This window comes from Lathyrus oleraceus, chromosome 1 (assembly GCF_024323335.1).
Source record: "Lathyrus oleraceus cultivar Zhongwan6 chromosome 1, CAAS_Psat_ZW6_1.0, whole genome shotgun sequence".
Taxonomy (NCBI): Eukaryota; Viridiplantae; Streptophyta; class Magnoliopsida; order Fabales; family Fabaceae; genus Lathyrus; species Lathyrus oleraceus.
In genome coordinates this window covers 159,224,092-159,242,825 of record NC_066579.1, presented here as the reverse complement: position 1 = coordinate 159,242,825, position 18,734 = coordinate 159,224,092, and the positions used below count along the sequence as shown (strand labels likewise).

Below are 18,734 nucleotides of genomic sequence, written 5' to 3'. Positions count from 1 at the left end.
TGGTTCCCCTTGCCTGTGGGTGGGACTCCTTGTGAGTGGTTTGAGATCACCAAGCATGCTTGAATTGTATATCATTGCTTTTATCATTTTGTTTACTAACCAAAAGCACAAAAATATGTCACTAACATCTTTTTTTTGTAGCTTGAGCAATCACAAGGTCAAAAGCTTCTAGAAGATCCTTTGTGCAATGACATGGCCAAGAAAAGATGAAAGCAAGCATGGTAATGGTTCCCAAAGCTCTCATCCATCAAATATGCCTCCCTAGTATCTCAATTCATCATTTTTGATCAAAGCAAGTCAAAGGGTTTGAGGTTTGTTCCCCAGAGAAACCCTAATTCATCTGTGCACCACAATGCCTTGCTCCTGAAGCAACCTCAGTCCATGATCAAATATAATCAAGGGAAGTTCTTTAATTCATCATTTCATGCATATTTGAACATATTTTAGCATCCTCAACCATCAATTCATCAGGATATGAGTTGTGGACTTGAGAAGTTGATCAGTCAATTCATCTGACTATTTTGAAATGCATTGAGACCTAACTTTTGATGTGTTGGTCAAATGGAGATAATTACAAAAGAAAAAATATTCTTAAGGACAATATGAATAACTTTCATGTTCATAAAAAATTGGTTTGAAGCTTGGAAGATCATCATCCATTCCCAGACATTATAGGTCATTTTGACTGAAACCCTAATTTTGGGTCAACTTCCCAAGGACATAACTCATTAATTTATTATGATTTTGAGGTGGTATCAAATGCATTGGAAAGATTAAGATATCTACTTCAAATTTTATGTTGAGAAAAATTTCAAAATCTCAAAGGAAATACATGTGATAATGCAAGACATTATAGGTCCTTTTTGACCAAAGGCATTAAAAGGCAAAAAAAAAGTCCAACTTCAAGTGCCCATAACTCTTTCATCAATAATCCAAATGATGCAAAATTTAAGTCCATTTTGATTGTTTTGAAAAGATCTACAACTTGGATGTTGAAGGGTTTTCCATTTGAGGCATGTATCATCAAAACAGAGGGGCTTGAAAATTGGCCAAATTTGGAAGCCTTACTTTGACATGTCATGCACCTTGCACTTTAAACCCAAATTTCATAAATTTCCACACTTCAAATGGATCTTTGCCCAACATAACAATTGTTCCTTACATCAATACCCTTCCAACCATTACTCACATGACCATGTTTGGATTTGGCAAATATCATTTTCGAAGAGGAGAACTTTTAGTGCATTTTTGGGAAACTTGATTCAATTGCCATGCATGAGCTGATTACATCTATGTTGCACGTCCATTTTATTCATTTGTGATCTCAGCTTGCCAAATCAAGTGGAATTGGGCCCTCCATGCGCCTGTACAGGCCCATGCATGGATGCCCTTTCCATTCATGCAAATTTGAAATCACACTTTCAGCATGGCTTTGGCTATAAATACATGGTATGTAAGCTCTCATTCTTCAACCTGATTCAACCTGAAATGCTGCAGAATTCCCTCCATAGCCATCACTAAAGGAATTTCCACTTTTCTCTAAAAAATTCAGATCTGAATTTCAACTACCTTGGTTGATTTTCAGACATATAATTCCTCAGCCTTGCTTCCTCTTCATCACTAGATCTCATTGCAAGCTTTGGTTGTGAAGAATCGTTCTCTCAAGACCTGCATTTCAAAGGTGGATATCAGAACTTTTCTTCTTCGAAATTCTTTGATCCTTGCTTATTTCTTGTGTTCCTTGGTCTGGCTGAAGTCCTCTCAATAGAGGCATCTGATTTGTGCTTTCAATTTTGCAAAAATATGAAGTTCATGATGAACACCATCATACTTCCAGCTCTGATTTCTCCATTTATAGGGATCTGGAGTGGAAGTGCATGGTATAGGAGTGATGTACATCACTTCCTCTTTCGATTGATGTATAGATCGCTCTATTTGGTTGAGTTTGCCATGTCTGTAATTCTCACCGGAATTGGAGGTCTCACCGGAGAAGACGGTGGCTCCGGTGGCCGTCCCAACTCCAGATCAAATCTGGACCGTGTGATCTCTTTTCCAGATCTAATCTGGACCTTCAATTGTTATGACTTTTTTTAATGCACCCTGCGTTTCAGTTGACTAGTGTGTTTGGTACGCGCGCGCCTGTGAGCCATCTGATGTGCCACATCATTTAATGAATCTCATCCAACGCGCCAGGCTTTTTCTGATTTTATTAATTTCCATTTTATTTTCTTTAATTCCATTTTATTTCAAAAATCAATATCTCTCTCATTTTTAATTCAAAAATTATGGGACCAATTGCATTAGTCTCCAAATAATTTCTAGTTTCTATTTCTAATTATTAATATTTTTTATTTTGTCATTTGATATTTTTTGTGAATTTTCTCTTTTCTGGTTATTTTTAATTCATTTTAAATAGTTTTTGATATTCAAAAAATACAAAAATATTTTCTCAACCTCTTTGAATGATGATGGATCTATGAAAAATATTCTCATCAATTTTTAAATTGATTTGATATTTATTTGAGATTTTAGTTCAATTAGGTTATTTTTATTCAATTTTAATTGATTAAAAATAGTTTCTGACTTTTTAAAATGCTGAAATTTTTTGTCAAACTTTGTTTGACCTTGTTGAACTTAGGATAAATCACTTGGACTTTTCAAAGTTGATTTGAAGTGATTTTGAAGTTTGACCTTTCTTTAATATTTTAATTCAAGTTTATTTTAAATATTAAAAAATGCCAAAAATACTTTGTTCATTTCTTGACTTCCAATCTTCATTTCACTTCTGTTTTTGATTGTTTGACTTTGACTTTCAATGTCATTGGTCAACATATGTGGATTGGCACATGTTATTTCATTTAATGTACTTTAATTTTGCCATTTCCATTTCTCTTATTCATCTCCTTCTTCTTCTTCTTCTTTTTCTTATTGATCAATGAGTTGAAGGTTGATAAGTTAGCATTGATTAGGGAGACTTAATCTTCCTTGATCCAAATCTAATTCATCTTGATCAATTGATCAAGTGAATGGCTTTGCATTAAGGATAGGTTGTTTCCTAAATCATGTAAAAGGCTTAAACCAATACAAGATTAATTCTCTTCTTCTTTTTGGCATGGCAAGTTGTTGGGACTTGGTTCACTAATCAAGACTCCTAACTTGTGTTAGTTGCCTACATTATTATTGACCGGCCTCAGATAGTTGTGACTTCTACATAAGTCCAATTACGATTGCTTAACATAGCGCTAAATTTTGCCTTATGGCACACTAACTATTAACCACTAATAACTAACTTTTACTTTATGCACTTTACTTTTATGCAATTTACCATTCTTGCACATCTTATTCATTTGTTTTTTCCTTTGCTCATTGGAGCACATGTTTATGTTAATGTCATTTGCCTTTTGCCCACTTGGGTACATAATTGTGTATATATCTTTTGTGCTTGTGTTTGTCTGTTTGTTGTGAACCAAATGCCAAGAATTGGACAAAATGGACTTAGAATTTAGGACCTTACCCAAGCAAAATGGAATTTGAAGAGCAACTAGGCATTGGGCCTTTAGAGTGCTATAAAAGTCAAAGAGCAACTAGGCATTGGGCCTTTAGAATGCTATAAATGTTGAGGATGAACTTTGGAAGGACCATATTCTAAACTCCCTCTTGTCCATTCTTTGATTGTATTATAGAACCTTTTGATGTGTGTTTTCTTGTGCTAGGGATTCTAACTTGATCCAAATTGAGGAACCATTACCATGAGCTTCTAAGAGAGAGATCCAAGATACACTTGAAGAACCTTTTCCAAGAGTTCATTGATTATTGATTGCTTGAGTTTATGCTTGTGTTTGCTTATTCCAAAGGATGGGAGCTACTTGGATCATCAATATGATCTCAAGAGAGGAACTCCATTTGTGGTTTTGTTTCTTATCCTTCACCTCTTGTATGCTTAGGATCTTAGCCATTCTCCTTCTTCTCTCCACTCTAACCCAAGCCAAAACTTTTGTGCAAACATTTAACATTTGTTTTTTTCAAAATTAGAAACCTAAGCCTTAGGCTTTTGATTTTCAAACTTTCTTTTCATAACACTTATTTTGAATTGAACTTCTAAGTCAACTTTGACCATTTTTGTAAATACTTCTCATTGGTAAATATAACTCATTCAAATACTTTTGTGGTTTCAATGGCCACTCCTTTAATCAAATTTTTCATAACCTTTAGCTATTAGGTTTGAGTTATCCTTGAGGTAGATATAATACTCACCTTTATCCTTAGTGATGGACAATGAGTCTTCCATGCTTATTATAGGGTTAACCCCTCACTAGTATGTTGAAGCTATCCTCACATGGTGGATTTGTGGTTTTAGGTTGAGTTTTCTCCCTTGGATAACAAAAGACCTTAAGGCTTTTGGACCAATCAATTCACCAACTCATTTTGAGATTTTTACCCCGAACTACGAGGTTTTGATCCTAATCTTTTTTAAGATGGTACGTAGGCAATGGGTTCATCCATTCAAACACAAAATGTAAATAAATTTGTATATTCTTCTCTCATCCCTTCAATCATGTTTGCACAAACAAATTTTCACAAAATACCAACCTTACAACAAGTGTGAAAAGGGCTCCCTAGGAGTACCTAGGATATTTTGGGTGCCTAACACCTTCCCATTGCATAACCAACCCCCTTACCCAGATCTCTGTTTCTTTTACTAGTTTTTGTTAAAACTTTTAGGTTTTTGTTCGCTTTCTAACCATTCCTTTGGATAAATAGAAGTGCGGTGGCGACTCGACTTGTATGATTTACCTTGGATTTAGTCAATATCTCTAATGGTAACGAATACCCCGCTACACATGGGAGCAAGGAATACGTAAGACCTGGAACTTCCCACAGTCGCACCAACTTCTGTTTAGTCTGATAACATAGGATAAATTTGGCCCCCCCTCATTGTGGTTCGTTGTTTCATGTACACCGAAATTTTGCCTATGACTGTCAAAGATTGTAACCGTGTGTGTGCTAGCTTTGATAATTTCCTCTTTCATCACTTTCATACAACATTCATTGAATAATTGACCTGACATTAACATTGCACTCCATCTTTCACCCAGTATTGCAATCTCTTGGATCACCTTCGACCATTAGATGTATTGCCATTAACCTAATTAATTTGTAATATCACCCATTTAGAATATCACCCATTTATAATCTAATATATTTTCACATTTATAATATCATCCATTTATAATCTAATATATTTTCACATTTCAATTCATTTGACGTCCATATCTAAACTTGGATCATGACCATGAAATCAACGAACAAGACGTAGCCGTTTGGACTGTATGCACACCGATCATAAGATTCACCACTGTGGAAATGTACCATAGTGATTGTGTTAAATTGTAGTTTGGTATGATTCAACACATCCCAGATCCCCCGACAAACCTCGGAGAATGACATTTACGAAAAGTTAATGATCAGTGGAACTTTAACCCTTGGAAAAGCTTCAAATGGAAGCACCGACAAGATCATGTCTTAACTGACGCTGTGATGCCAACCGAAGAAAAACCAACTCATAATTATATGGCTTGGTACAGATCGGTTGGATTTGAGTTCCTCGTCGAGGCTATGTACATATACGATCCACCCCAGGTAACTTACACACAAGAAGGTTCAACATCTAACCCCCAACAACATTGTCAGACCAGGTACTCACAACCCCATATCTATCAAAATTTCCACTCCATAAACACACAAACTTATGATCCTAACATGTCAAACATCCAACCACAATACCAAGAGCATACCTCGTACCACCACCAACAAGTAGATCATCATCAAAACACTCAACATCGTTATTGTAAGACCCCAATTTTGTCCCTAAGATCCCTCATGGCATCATATCATATCATATCATTGCCTCAAGGATCATTGTGCACCTTTGCCTTCCTCCTAGTGGGTGGGTATCTTGTGAGTGTGATTCTTGATCACAAGGCATGTTTAGAATTTGTATATCATTGCTTTTCATTTGTTTACTAACCAAAAGTACAAAAATATTGTCATCTAACCTTGTTACTTGCAGATGAAGCAAAATTTGGTCAAGCCAGTCAAAGGCATTCCTTGAGCCATAAATGGTGGCCATTCTGAAGAATTTGGGCACCATTGATCATTCATCAAGAGTTCATATGAGTTATGACATCATTTTGAATCAAGATCTCAAGTGGTAGAGGCTTGGAATTCATCAGAACATGGCTCAGTCAACTGAAACCCTAGCAAAGTCAACTGTGGTCAACTGTGCATTTAATCAGGGATTTGAAGGTGGGAGATGGTTGGAAAGGTCTCATTCATGTCCATACAAGTCTCATATAACATGTCAAGCATCATCATTGAAGAATTTGAGGTCAGACAAAAAGTTTCCAAAAATAGTAAGTGACCTGTAATTTCAAATTGCCAAAAATGGAAAGGTCTTCTCCTCAATTTTACATCATCAAGAAAGCTTCAAATCAAATTTTGTCCAACATAAAAGTTGAAGATCTTGATCTCACCTTTCCAAAAAGTCCAAGAACACTCATTTCTCATTTGTGGTTGGCAAGTTATGATCAAATCGTTTTCAAGAAAAGTTGAACTTCAAGGAGGCATAACTTTTGAACCATTAGGCCAATTCATGTGATTCTTTTTTGAGCAAACTCCATTTGACATGAGCTATCATAATCCATCATCACATTTCATCAAAAATCATCACATAAAAAGTCCATTTTTCAAGTGAATCAATTTGAATTTTGGTGGGAAAAAAGGTCATTTTGAAAAGTACACATGATTTTCACTCCAAACCAATTGCAATGGCCTTAAAACAGAAATTTGGATTTGCTGCAAGTGGAATTTTACTGTTCCATTGGTTACATTTGAAAAAGGGCATTTTTGCCAAATTGCATAACAAGCTTCATTTCACTAATCCATTTTCATTTTGCTAATCATGTTTAACTAGCTGGATTAACAGGTACTATATAGCCCTAATTGTAACAGAATTCTGGATCCACACTTCACAATCTCAGATCCAAACTCAAAATCTCTCAAATTCTCTCAAATTTGCTCAAACTTTTTCAACTTTCTTTCATCAAATTTCATCATTCTTTTCGCGTGTTCTTGTGTTGATCATCATCTGCAGGTATTATAGGAGATCTGTTGAAGCAAATCCTTGAAAATTCTTGAAGAATCGCATCTGTTGCAGCTTGCATATTCATATGGCAGTTGGAGTTTTCTTCGAATTTGAGATGTGCTGAGCTGAATTCTTGCCTTCATTCATCTTCTGCAGCATCATTGAGCACCTGTTTTCACCATTGAAGCCCTGAGGAGCACGAATCAAGATCTGCATCATCATAAAGGTAAGAATTCGATGCTCACGGTTCTTGAAATTATTAGGTGCATCTTGTAGATCTCATCATGATAAGAACACTGAGCTTTGAATCCATTGATTTCATGCAATATTGAGGAAGTTATGCTGTTTTGAACCTATGCATGTGAAATTTGTTTTAGCTCGATCCGTTTGTGTTAGCTTGAATTAATTGAAAATGATGCTGGATTGTTGATGTATGAAGTGAGAGGTTTCGATTGATATATGGCTTGATGATTTCTGTGCATGTTGGTTTATGTTGATGATGAACACGATGAGTTTGTGAAGAACACCTAGGGTTTGCATTTCCAGGCTGCTTTTGATCCTTCTAGCACGTGCTTGCATGTTGTTTTCTGTTTTCAGCGCATGGAGTGGTCCACTTGTCATGTTGTGATTGGGGCTGCGTTTCCTTTAATGAAACGCAGCGTTGCATGTTGGCGCCTGATTTCAAATATGTTCAGCATATTTACATAATTGCCATGCGTTCAATTATTTCATTTTATTCTTCAAATGTTTATTTCATTTCATGATCAATCTTCAAAAAATCATAAGTAATTCATCCTTAATCCAAATTGAGTGGGAATTTTTGCATTGATCTCCATTTTTCCTCTAGTTTTTTACTAGCATGATAGCAAAAGTTGTGCACGGCCTGTTTTTGTTTTGGTCTAATGGTTTTGATCATGTATGCTTTTTGCCTATGCTTTACCATTTTGATTGTGAAATTCTGATGCTTGATCCTATGGAGCTGAAATTTTACATGTGTAATCTAGACACTTTGATGAACATTTTGGCATATGGTTTGCTATTTTTGCATTTCTGGATTGTGAGATATGACCTGATCTTTGAAGGTGTGACAATGTATGTCACACCATTTCTTGTTCATGTTCTTGATTTTTTTTGCCATGCCTATTGAACTTGAATTGATCTGGATTTTTGCATGTTGATACTTATGGATGTTAAGTTTGCTTGTGATTTTTCCTGGAATTTTTGAGTGCATTTTCTATTTGTTTGAGAATTTCTCCCCTGTTTGACCAATTGTGAACCTTTTGTGAGTCATGATATCATATGATTTGTGAAATCCTTGGTGTTTATTGGATGGACTTGAAATTTGGCATGTGTATTATAGACATCTTGAAGTTTGCCATGGCTTTGGTCTCATTCATTTATCATGTTTGTTTTCTGTTTTATGCTTGCTTGAAGTTGATGCATGATTTGGTGCCTTGTATGAGCTTGTTTGAATATGCTTTGACTTAGGGATTTTAATTGACTTGCTTCCCCTTATCCAATTGCCATGATTTTTGGTATGTTGCTCATTCAATGTGTTCTGTTTAAGCATGATTTTTATTGGGATTTATTGAGCCATTTTGGTGTTGATATGCTTGTGTTCATTCTGTTTACATCATTGAGTTCTCAACTTGCCTAGTTTGACATGTTTTGCTTATGAAATGGATTTGGTGCATAGTTTTGATATGAGACCAATTGGAATTTATTCTTATTTGATTAATCTTGATTTTGATCAACTTTCATGTTCTGTTTTGGTTTAGTTCTCCTCCTTTGACCCTAGGCTTTGGCCTAAGGGTTTACTTCTCATGTTTGAGTTGATTTTCAGGTTAAGGAGCAATTGCTTTAAGGAGATTAATTCAAGTTGATTGAGTTTGGTTTATTTGATTGTTATGAACTAACTTGGTTTGTTTTGTAGGATGCCTCTAGCTCATTTGCTTTGAGCTTGTGCTTTGCACATGTGATTGATTGTGTTGACTGTTGGTCCTTATCTTGTCTGTTTTGACTTTGTGATTGGTATACTGATTGTATTTGATTGATTTCAGGTACCTTAGTTGCTAAGTTCATTTTGAACTTGTTGTTGCTTGGTTGCTTAACCAATTAGGTATAACATTCTCTTCTTCATGTAGTCTGGAAGACCTGGCTTGTTACTTAGCCAGGCACCTGTCTGAAGTCCTCCTTAAGAGGCAATGTTTGTGCTTGTTTATCTTTGTCCCCAAGCAGGAAAAGTCCTTTGAATAAGGCAATTGGTAGATACAAGAGATGTGTAGTCCATCTCCTACTATTTTGTGTGTCTTCCCTTTGCTCACATTACATGTTTGTAGCATTGTGGATCCTAACCCAAGATCGATCGAGTCATTAACTTGTGGAGAGAGTTCCAACTTTTTGAACTCCCACACCTTCTGATATTCAATGCTCTCCCTGACCAGGGATAAGAGTGATGAGGTACACCCCTCATATCCTTTCATCTGCTTCACCTTAACCCTCAATGTTAAGGTTAAGAGCACCACTTACCCCATTCCAGTTGACTTTAAAGTCTAACCCTTGCTTGAGCCTAATTGCTTGGTTATAGTGTGTGATAAATGACTTTGTTTGACTGATTGCTTGATTCATATGTACATGTTTGCTTGTTTGCCTTTGTGCATTTATCATCATTAATTACTCATTATTGCATGATCATCATTTCATATCTTTGTGACACATTTGTGTTTGCCCATTGAGGAATCAACTGTAAGTCCATTCATTGGCCATTGATCCTATGATTTGGAAGGGATTGAGTGTAAGACCATTTCATTGGCCACTAATATCCTCTTAGCTTAATGCTTTTGTTTGCTTGTTGTATGTGAGGATGCAATCGTAAGTCCATGTTGTTGGCATTTGTATTCCTGTGATCATCCTGTGGAGATTGGTATAAGTCCAGATAGATTGGCATCTGATATCCATATTTTGTTTTGTTTTAGGAGATTGGTGTAAATCCATTTATTGGTATCCGGTATCCGCTTTTGTGTGTGAGATTGGAGTAAGTCCATTTATTGGCTTCCGGTATCATTGTTTTGGTTTAGGAGATTGGTGTAAATCCATTTATTGGTATCCGGTATCCGCTTTTGTTTGTGAGATTGGTATAAGTCCATTGATGGCATCCGGTATCACCTTGCCTTTATTTTGTTTGCTTGTTTTGTTGCCTTATTCCAAAGGACACACTTGAATCATCTTCTATATGATTTCAAGAGGTGAACTTCTAGGAAGTTTTACACTCCTTCATCCACATCCTTTTTGTTTCAAAACCCCTTTTCACTTGTTGACTTTTAAAAACTTGTAAATACATGTTGTGCAAACATTCTCATGTCTTTTCAAATTAGAAACCCGGACCCTAAGTCCTTGACTTTTCAAAACTTCACTTTTCATAACACTTCTTTCTGAATTGAATCTTAATCATACTTTGACCATATTTTGTGAATACTCATAATCAATTAACTTCACCCATTCAATTGTTTTGTGGCTTTGTCCATTGTTAATATGTTTTCATACATTAGCCATAGGTTTCAATTACCATAGTGGTTGATGTGAATCTTACCTTGTCCTTAGTGATCGAACTGTAAGACTTCCGTACTGAAAACAGGGTTAACCCCTCTAGTACGTCGAAGCTTTTCTCACATGGTGGATTGTTGATTCAGGTTGAGTTTTCTCCCATTGGTAATGAAAAGCCTTAGAGCTTGTGTTCTAAAATGAACTCACTAATTTTTGGAAATCTTTTAGCCGAACTACGGCGTTTTGATCCTTTACCTTTTCATGGAAAGGTACGTAGGCAACGGGTTCATCCGTTCAAACACAAAAATAATAACTTGTATATTCTTTTCTCATCATCCCAATCATGTTTGCACAATATGTCATAAACAAATAAATTTTTTCATTCAACAAGTGTGAAAAGGGCTCCCTAGGAGTACCTAGGACGTGATGGGTGCCTAACACCTTCCCATTGCGTAATTTACCCCTTACCCAGATTCTCTGATCTTTTCATTAGTTTTCTATGTGTAAAACTTCTTAGGCTTTTGTTCGCTTTTTAGCCAGTCTTTTGGATAAATAAAAGTGCGGTGGCGACTCGATTTCTTTGTATACTTTGCTTATGGTTTAATCAATAAATCATAAAGTGACGAATACACTGCTACAGTTATGCACCTAACACATCACCTTACCATATTCGCCTTTGCCAAAACACCCAACGGTCATTTAACACCAACTATCCATCGCCTTTGTCAAAACACCCAGCGATCATTTAACATCAACCATCCATCGCCTTTGCCAAAACACTCAGCGGTCATTTAACACCAATCATCCATCCTGCTACTATATCCAAGAAGTTCAAACATCACAAAACCAAAACATGCAACAACATATGGCTATCAAACACCACAACAATCATTTCAACCGTTCATCGACACATCATTCACACCAATGTCGCTCTTCAATCGTCCTGATCACCCTTCAATAACTCAAACATAGTCCAACTACTTTGGCATGGGTCACGAACTCAACTATGACGGTAGCGCTTCATTGCATACACATGACTATGCAAATTTGCCTGAATATCAGATTTGTCTGAATATCTTAGGCAATCTCCTGCATGTGGTGGTAATGTTCCTAAGTCTTCAAATACACAAATTCATGAGGTAAATCATCAACGTGGATTAGGATCATACTTTCGGATAGCTAGGGGATGTGGTACCGAATGTCGATTAGATCATCACAGTAAACGACATGAGCCTTTTTGGTTATCGTATGTAAATGCATATTAATATTAATATCAATTGGTCCAATTTCGAATTTTATCTAAAATGTATATTGTTTGACTATGGAACGGATCTAGAAGGGGGGGGTTGAATAGATCCCAATTAAAAATTGAGTCGGCGCTACCAATTTAATAAATTGGTTTTGAAAATTTGTTTTTAAGTGCGGAAGCGGCCGAGGAAAATGTAGTCTAAAACGAAATGTTATTGGAAAACCGGATATGCGTCAAGCCTATGGATTAGTGATAATGTAGAATACGAATCACTACACTAGTCACACTATCAATGATTTGTTTCACTTACTAGGATTCCTAGTTCCAATGAATCAAATAGTATACCAACCTAGATACACAACTAAGATAATTTTTGGTTTAGGCAAATTATCAAACACTTGGTGTGCAAAAACACTCCAAGTGATATTTGTATTGAGTAAGAGATTTCAATTGGTCTAGTACAATGTTTTGTTGTACTTTGAATTCAAAAACAGCGTTTTAAATTCTTACTCAATTAATATCCAGGTTTGATAAAAGTGCTTATGCAAAAATCACTTAATTTTTAAGCTGAAAACAATTATGCAGAAAATTAGAGAAGGCAAAGATTTGATGAGGCAGTTCCCCCGCCGTCCTCGCTTCGGGGTACGTCTGCCCTCAATTCTAAAACTAGAATTGAGATGATTTAATAGATATCACCTGTTGAATTTAACCGTTTATACAAGGATTACAAAGCAAATATACAACCGAATCCTCACGACGTTGAATGTTGCTTTCACTCCTTGTTCCTTGATTCAAGATGAATCAAGTCCTTCGATTGCTGTTGATAGACCTCCGATTCCAGCCCCTTTGTTGAATAACCCTCAGTTCTTCAAACCCTCGGCCCGGCTGATCTCAACTACAACGAATCGAACCCGAATTCTTCCCTTCAATATCACTAAATCCGCTACTAGATTGACGAAGACTTCCTCTTCTCAATCACCTTCGCTCAGTTGAAAATTGATGAAGAATTCATCCAAAAAACCCCAAACACAAACCAGTCTTGGAGGACAAAACCCTAAAGGTTTTATTCAAGAAAAAACCTGTCACAAGCTTCAACCCGAACCGGATTCCCCAATCACGACTTCGAACCTTATCACCTTTAACCAATCACAAAGCACTTCAAAAATGGTTGTGTGTAGTTGATGTGTTGTGAGATGTTGAAGATGAAGATGAAGAATCTTGGACACCTATTTCACTTTTTCTTGTTCTTTGAACACTTGAATCAAAATTATCAAAATGTTAGTTGATACAAGTAGCTAAAACTTCTATATATAGTAACCAACCAACCAACTAAATTTAACAGCTTTTCAAACAGAGTGGAAAACATTAAAAACTGAAATTACGCACGAACGGTCGACCATAGCAGGACTATGCGTCGACGCATGGCCTGCAGTTTTGGACAAACTAAAAAATGCATCAGTATGCGTCGACCATAGGTCGACGCAAGCTTTTTGTGCGCTGACCCGTGGTTCATGCGCTGATCCCTACGGTCGACGCAAGCATTTTGTGCGCTAACCCGTGGTTCATGCGCTGACCCCTATGATCGACTCAAACCCTGCACATTTGCAAAAAATCAGATTTTTGTGGTTTTTATGCATTTTGTCATGGCCACATTTTATCCACATATGTTGTATGAAATATAACAGTCTAGATGAGTGTAAAAAAGGATATGATAGGTGATACGTTGCATTTGTTTTGTAAAAGTGGAATCGACAATGCCGATTCATCCATGGTGGTAATTTGTCATCATCGAAACCTATGATCGTATGTTGTATGACAATTTACTCTTACATTTATTGTTTTTCAAAAAAAATTACACAACATACATAAATGTCAAATCAATTAACATCTCCTTTAAAACCTAAGACACAAACACCGATTAGCACCATGTGATACCACATCTTCAAAGTAGTTTGAGAAATAATTTAAAAAATGGATTATTTAAAAAAAAAAAATTAAAAAGTGGGTCGTTAAGTAAAAAATTCTATAAATTCACTCAATTTTAAGTGTAAATTTTAATTATGTGAATTTATACAATTATAATTTAGTATAATACATTACAATGTATCAAATTATATCTTTAAAAACCAATTTTTTGTTTAATTATATTCTTAAAAATTGAAATAGTGACATTTAATCAAAATAATTAAAATGTTCAAATTTATTGAATTATATTACTATTTTAAAAGTAAAAGAGAAATTTGTTAGATGAATGTCTCAATGTGTAAATATATTTTCCGATGTCCATTTTGTCTATTTTTTTACTTTCATTATCAATATGAAGTGATTAATATGATTCATGAGCCATTTCCAGCACCACTGAACTAATCAACTATTGTCTACTATTATTAAATATTTATAAAATTAGTCTCTATTTTAAAACCAATAGCCTTAATTTTGCCTTAGATTTTTAAATTGAAAAATAGTGATATAACATTTTAAAATATCTAAATACTATGTATCTAAGTTAAGGTGAGTGCAGAAATATTACTACAAAAGAGGTTTAAAAAAATAAAGTTGTGCTCAAATATCGTACATGAAATTAAAACGATTAAAAATAAAAACACCATTTCAATAAAATGAATTATTATTTTTACATATTTTTTATTAAAAATAAAAATAAAAAATAAAAAAAAGCAGAAATGTATGTGTCATGGCCAATCCCAAATGGTAAACGCAGCGACGCTGCTACACAAGGCAATGGAATATGAGACAAATCCGGCGGAAACGCCACCATTTACGGTGGCGCCATCAACACCAAAAACATTGATTTATGACAGTTACTTGAGAACTATGCAAACATTAATCCGTATGCTCCCAATTAGTACTGAGATTCATCGGAAATCTCCCGTCACTATTAAAAAAAACATGAAAATAGTTTGTAAGAGAGATCAGAAATTGGAAAAGGTTGTCGGTCACGGTGAATCAGAAACACGGACCAATGTAAACATCATCATGTCTCTCTTTTGTTTCAAATCAAAACAGAATTTGTTATTAGAAAATAAAAACAATTAGACAAATAAACAAAGTGAAATCATCAGAGTTGTATATAAATATTAGGAATCATGGACCAAATCCATCATATTGTTGCAGTTTTTATTTTCTCATCACATGATTGAAACAATAATGTAATAACATAGTAAGAACTAACAAGAACTACGATGAAAAGATGGAGGAGAAACTTAAAGAGAATGAATGAGAGAAAATCACAGAAGCCGATTGATTGATAGAGTGAATGGATTGGAGATGCTGTGAGTGAATTTATAAACATAGTTGATTGTTTCCAGAAAACCAAAACCCTAAAAATCGAAAACTGAAATTGGGCCTATGAACCATAATACAGTCAAGAGGAACGTACTCTCTTGAGTTTTTGTCCCGTCACCCTAAACTTTTATGAAGCGCACCCCCTAAGTTTTTTTATTTACGAGTTAATAATTTTTTAGTCTAGTATCTTAATTTCGCAATTCAATTTTGTCAATTAACTAAAAAAAAATTATATTAGTTCTTAAATCTTCAAAATGTATTATTTAATTATTTTTGTTTAATTAGCGATTAATTTTTGAGTCTTTTTATTGTTAATTAGGTAAAAAATAATAATATAATATATTTTTAAAAATTAAAAGATCAATATAAACAATTTTTATGTCAAGGGAACAAAATGAACTTGAATTTAACATATGAGACTAAAAAGGATATTAAGTTTTTACAATAATATCTTTTAGTTATAAAAAAATCATAAATCATTTAGCAATGTGTAATTTACCGTATTTTTCAAATTTTCTACCAAATTTTTACAAGTTCCTTTTTTTGTTAAAACTTCAAATTTTTAGCGGAAATTTAAGATTTTTACCGCATTTTTAGGAAAACGATAAATTTTTACCGGTATTTTCGAAATGTCATGCAAAATCTCATAGTTTACATGCACTAATACTAGATTTTTTGAAAATTTTGGTAAAGCAACATGAATTTTTATCAGCATCTTTGAAATGTTACGTAAAGTTGCATACATATGTACCAAATTTTCAAAAATTCCGATAGAAGAAATTGTTGGTAGCCGAAATTTTCAATTTTTTTGATAAAGTCGTGTTTATCTATGGATTTTTATAATTTTTGGTAGTTCATATTTATTTTTATTTTGTAGTGAGGACGAGACGACACAATTGCTTCTAGACGAACGACATAATGGATGCAGAGAACTCTCGTGTAGGGTAGATGACGGGAAGGATTCACATATTCGGGTGGATAGAGTAGTTTCCACCAATTCTCATAAGAGGAGGATGGCTGAGCAGTCACACGCACCCTGTAATCTTCAGCGTAAAGGAGGTAGAATTGAAAGAGGTAAAGATCTTGATGCAAAGCCTGATGTTGTTGTTGATGATGTGCAGAAAACTGCTCAAGAGGATATAAAGACTAAGACCGATGCTCAGGCTGACACAGATGTGTAGGCTCATACTGACATAAAGGTGGTTGATTAGGTTGACATGAGTATGGATGCTCAGACTGAGACTAAGGTGATGGTTCAGGATGATATGGAGCCATCAGTACAAATAGGCGAGGTCTTCCCTAAAGCGTCTAGTGATAGTACGTTGCTCATCGCGTATCTCGATCATGTGGCATTTAGACTATGGCATGGAGATGTATAAATATTTTATTTATTTTTATTTATTTATTACTGCTTAATTGAAATAAATTGATGGTTTATACTTTAATTGTTACAAGACCGTCTACAATTGAAGGTTCCTATCCATGGGGCAAACTTGAAGAAATTCGCAGATGTCCATATATCTTGTGAGGTCAGACTGATTGTTGTTGACGTTGATATGCTTTTGTTGGAGGCATGTTCGTTAAACATGATTGACGTTTCACTATTTTCTATGTTGCTTAAACGATGGCATAAAAATACATTATCATTTCATATTCCATTTGGTGAGATGACGATTACCATGGATGATGTCTTGTACCTCTTCCATATCTCCCTTGCAGGTAACTCCTTCACTGTTTCTCTCATTAACTAGGAGCCTGCATGTATTACGAATTAGTAGTACTTGGGGTTTACCATGGCCATAGTCATTGAGGAGTTCAGGTTTAACAAGGGGTTTCACTTTCATCTCTCTTGGCTCCGGAAGATGTATAATACACTGGTGGAACACTCTATGTATGAGGCGACCGCAAGGGTATATATGTTACATCTGGTAAGATGTATTATCCTATCGGATAAGTCTCGTGTATACATCGATGCCAGATACATCTTTCTATTTTCTGAGTTTAAGTATGTCGTTAAGGCATGCGGTGTGCTGCTTTGACGGTACTATGTACCGCCCTTGGAGATGCGACTGTCTTTGAGACGAGGCAGCTTGCTGGTTATATGAGTCTATTTCATATATGAATATTTATTATGTTTTATTTATTTTGCTATTATTTATCAAACATTTTGTGAAAAGTGTGTTCATGTTCCTATCATTGTCTCCTAATATGCCACGAGATGGAGGGTCATACGTTCATATGCAGAAGGTCTTCAGGAGTGCAGGCGGAGTAATACGCTGATTGTAGATGATGTCATATAGACACTGTCATACCCCAAAATTTACCCTATCCCCAAACAACTTTCATTAGATTTATGATCATATTACACATACATACATTCATTGCTCCATCATCATAATTACATTAACATTCATAACCAAATGCATATTGCATGGGCTCAAGGCATGGATTTAAAAAAAGAGAGAGAAATCAATTTACCCAATTGGGTAAATCGATTTCCACTACGCAGACAGCAAAAATAAGTCTTTTTTTTGCATAAAATACATTTTGGTTCCCCCCACTTACCCACTTGCTTTCCCTATAAATAGATGCACTATTCCTCCTCATTTTTCATGCTTTCTAGCCCCCAAAATTTTTGAAAATATATCATTCACCCCCCCCCCCCCCCCCCTCTTCTCCAAACCTAAATCAAAACCAAAATCTTTCTCTCCCAAAAGTCACCCCCACCAATCTTTTTCCGTTTCACAATTTTTCCTCAAAATTTCTCACTCTCTAACACTCATAACTCGGCCCATTTACTAAACTTTCACCACAAATATTTTAATCCCAAACCCCTTGCTTCACATTCAAGCTCAACACCATTTCAACCTACCTTTTTTCACATTTTTTGGGTAATGATTTTAGCTTAAACTTTTAAACTTTTTGGTTCTGTTTTTTGATTAAAAACGGTTGCTTGTTCTTGGTTGGTCTTTTGAGATGGTTTAGATTCATGCTTGCAAAAATTATTAACTTTGGTTTACTCACTTTTTTTTTAGATTTTTTACTCTTACTATCTTTTTGTTCACCTTTTTATGGTTGCTTTGTGTGTGTTATCATTTACTTTTATTGTAGACTTGTTATTGTATTTGTTTGGTTGATGAGGTTTATTAGATCATGACCATGGTTGTTTACAGTTGGTTAAACCTTCAATGTTTCAATCCTATTAATAGTTGATCAATAGATCATTCATGATACTTTGAGGCATTGATAGATTGTCTCTATTTTAACCATATTTGGGTCATTTGATGCATAGATGAAACCATGTTTTTACATTAACTTGCTAATCCATTTGCTTATTGTTACTAACTACTCATTACTAACTCCTAACATTTATATTATTGCACTTTAATTCCGTGCAATTTATTTTTTTGTTCATTTTATTTCATTTACTTTATGTTTATGTTCACTAACTTCTAACTTCTAACATTTATATTATTGCACTTTATTTTATTTTAT

The 18,734-nt window shown here is 35.0% G+C and overlaps 2 non-coding genes across 2 annotated transcripts; both read right to left on the bottom strand.

The window, feature by feature from the left end:
* Positions 1–14,862: 14,862 nt before the first annotated feature.
* On the bottom strand, positions 14,863–14,937 carry LOC127116985 (small nucleolar RNA SNORD18). Its single transcript, XR_007801750.1, has one exon. It is a non-coding gene; the product is annotated as a small nucleolar RNA SNORD18 (small nucleolar RNA).
* Positions 14,938–15,007: 70 nt separating this feature from the next.
* On the bottom strand, positions 15,008–15,092 carry LOC127116764 (small nucleolar RNA Z199). The gene has a single exon (XR_007801554.1). It is a non-coding gene; the product is annotated as a small nucleolar RNA Z199 (small nucleolar RNA).
* Positions 15,093–18,734: the final 3,642 nt, after the last annotated feature.